Source organism: Halyomorpha halys, unplaced genomic scaffold (assembly GCF_000696795.3).
Source record: "Halyomorpha halys isolate HHAL.00 unplaced genomic scaffold, Hhal_1.1 Scaffold240.1, whole genome shotgun sequence".
Lineage (NCBI taxonomy): Eukaryota > Metazoa > Arthropoda > Insecta > Hemiptera > Pentatomidae > Halyomorpha > Halyomorpha halys.
Window position 1 is genome coordinate 544,217 of NW_027115703.1, and position 3,485 is coordinate 547,701.

Here is a 3,485-nt window from a genome sequence, read left to right on the forward strand (position 1 = left end):
TTCCTCAGTAAGTAAAACGGTTTTCTAAAATAAAAGCAGTTTTTTGTGGTTTGAAGTACGAATACTAATTTGGATATCATTGAATCAAACTCGTCTTTCCTGTTTCATGCTTTTAATATTTATAAGAATTTTATTAATTATTTCGTAATAATTATATTTAGTTTCTATTACCGGAAATATCTGTCATGCAATAATTGAAGAATTATTTATTTTCAGATTCACCAATTTTGAGAGGGCTATCTCAGAATCAACTAGCGGTTCTCTTTGGCAGACAGTGGTGTATACATTTATTAAGTAAGTCAATGTTACTTTAGTAAAAGGTTTTTCTGTTTTTTAACTTTTGTTTACTATACAGCATGGTATTGTTAAATCGCCAGTCTCCCTGTACCAGAGGGCACTGAATTATTTTCCTCAATGTAGCTGTCAATTGAAAGAAAAATTTGATTACTATTCTAGGTTCTTTTTAAGATATTAAGGCTGTAGGTTTATTGGAACGTAGTTGAGAGGAGAAAGTAAGAATAAGATACTTACCTCCATAATTTGAAAATATGAAATTACAGAATTTTGGTTCAAAACTTCCTTAAAAATGAAAAAAAATGGTGGTAAAACATTCGAAGATCTTATTACGCTCAAAATTAATTATAAATCTATTTGGAAAGGTCAGTTTTCCATAAATTTTATGGATAAGTGCATATTTCTGAGAAAACTCCCCAAACCTCCAAAAAGTGTGAAAATGGTTGAAAATTACGGATTTAATTAAATTGTTATTAAAAATTAAGATAAAAATAATCAATCTTAATACGAGAGAAAAGTAAGGTTAATAACGACATTCGTAGATCTAACAAACAATTTTTCACTAATGGAAAAATATGGGAATAAAATGTTAATTTGAAAAAGGACGAAGAGAAAAAAAATAAATAAAAGAAAAGTAATGTCAACAATAGAATTGATAAATAGAGGGTTTATAACAGGATGTCCTGCAGCATCCTAGGCTTCAGTCTTCGGGTTGAGGTTGGATTTCCCAAATTATTAGTCATCATTCCTTTAAGTGACTCCTTGACTAGTAACTGCAAGTGGAATCCTATATTGACTCCATTTGTAATTCATGTTGCAATTGGCTATTTCTTACAAACCAAGGAGCATCCACTGCGATCTTAGGGCTATATTTTGAAAAGATTCTATTTTTTTTCTTTTTCGTTAAGGACTTTACAGCCGTACATCAGCAGTGGACTGAGAATTGTTTTAAAAATAAGAACAGTTGTTTCTGGTTTTGATTTGGATCCGAATATTCTGATAACAAATTTTGTAAAGAAAACTAGCTTAAACAAAAAAAAAAAAGTGCGATTTTTTACTTAAATAAAAGTTTTTTTTTTTATCTTCCATGAAAGTAATTTCATACCCCCAAATTTACTTGATTAATGACAAATATAATGTCAAAATGGAAATAAATTTTAAAAAGATATTATTCGAACTACCATATAACCAGCTAATAAGACACTACATTACATGAAAACCTCCGATGTATGGGCCAGTAAGAGGAAACATTGAGAGGAAAGGTTGCCTCCTCTAGTACATTTATTCGGTTCTAAAAACAAGCACTTGGGTTATAAGAAACCAAAATTACTTGTGTTTACCCGGATAATTACGTTGGTTCAGAAGAGGGTTGTAAAGATAAGGAACAAGAAAGCCTATGGTGGGTATTTTTGTTTTAACTTGGGAAATCACGAACAACATTGTCATAATACACAACATTCAGCCAATGCTCAAGAAGAAAAGTGTTGGTAATGGTGGTGAAAATTCAATGTATTCACTAATACAGTTATTCACACTTTTATTAAATATAAAACCTTGCATAGGAAGGTTCTAGTAACCTTATTGGTTACCAAATTAATACCGTTAAAATAAAAATCACTTCATTATTATTTAAAATGAATCATAATATTTATACCGAAATTGTTTTAACGCATTTAAGAAATAAAATAAAGGAAACTGCTTATTTACTGAACTGAAGGGTTTAGCTCCTGCAATGTTAAGATGAGGAACCGACATCAGTTAACCAAATGGATGCCAAGTATAAATAACTTTTTAAGAAGATTTATATGTTCGTATTTGTAATTTGTGCATGTACACAGTTGTTTACTAATAATTAATTAAATTTTATGATATTCCAACCTCCTATTATGAGCTATATATTCTATATCGCAATATTGGAGAGAGAGAAGGGGGAAAGAGTTTATTACTAGGTGATAAGAAAACTCAGATATTAGGAAAAAATTCACATGGTGTCCTACTGTTTATTACAGATTATTGCGAGTAATAATGAACTTAATTAAGTGTTAAACGATCATTATATTAAAACCTACAAAATCTATAAATTCCAACATGAAATATTTGATTAAACGGCATGATAAATAATTACAATAGTCGCCCATTAAAAAATTGTCCTTTTTTCTTGATAATTCATATTTTCATTATTTTCCTGTACAAATTTGAAAGCTCGGTCTTATTAGATTGGCATGAAAGAACTCAGAGGGATAAACAAATTTCATAATGTTGTCAGAAAAGATCCACACAAGAAATAGAGGATGGTTGTTGGGGATTACGCCAAGGAACAGCTGTGTTCAGACGATTTTTTAACTATTAATTCCTATTGCTCTATTGCCTGTTTTGATCTTTTAAAAATGAGACCATTTTTTTCTCCTTCTTGGAGCTGACCAGTATAGCTCTGTTAGCTGTCGAGTGAAGTCCATCCAACACACACCACTGACGTACCGCAAGACCTTCGTAACCAACCGCAGCTACTTCACTGCCAGTTCTCTTTGACAGCTAACTGAATGCACCCCAACCCACACATTGTACAACTCGGTTAAGTCTCATTTATATTGTACTTGAATTTATTGTAAAATATTTTTATATGCATGTGGATATGAAATAAAAAATAATTTAAATCACACTTGGAATTAGGAACCGAACGGCGTTTTTGTTAGATTATGTCGTTGTATAAGCTATATCTATAGTATTTTAAACTTATATATTCTGATATGTATGCAGGTTGTCCCATAAATGAGTGGTAATATTGTGGAAACTATACTTTAAGAGGAAAAAAAAGTCAATATGACACATAGTCCGATTTTCAGCGATAAGTAATAAAAATCGAATTTTGTGTTTTTGGCTGTTATGTGTGATTTTTCTCAAAAATATCTACTTTTAATCTCCTTTAAAAAAAAACATAAGAGGAACCAAATTAAAGCTGAGAAAATTTCATAAAAATTTAATAGGGTGGGTCAGCCAAAAAATATAAATACGCGTGCCGTGGCGTTGAAAATTGAAGTTTGATATTCCTAAAATGTTTTGGACATTTGAAGCAGCTTTTACTCTTCATTGGCTTGACTTTAAGCATCCTGGATTTTAGAAATACTTCTTCATTTATTAAGCATTCGGTCTGCACCTTTCAAAAACATTTGACCCACACCATGACATTCTTA

General features: G+C 30.7%; 1 protein-coding gene across 1 annotated transcript in view; it reads left to right on the top strand.

Annotated features, from left to right (window-relative positions):
* Positions 1-221: 221 nt before the first annotated feature.
* LOC106680056 (leucine-rich repeat-containing protein 15) overlaps positions 222-3,485 on the top strand; it is a 51,661-nt gene continuing 48,397 nt past the window's right edge. The window contains exon 1 of the mRNA XM_067052708.1: positions 222-294. The gene's annotated coding sequence lies outside the window, so the exon portion shown is untranslated. The remainder of the gene's footprint in view (positions 295-3,485) is intronic.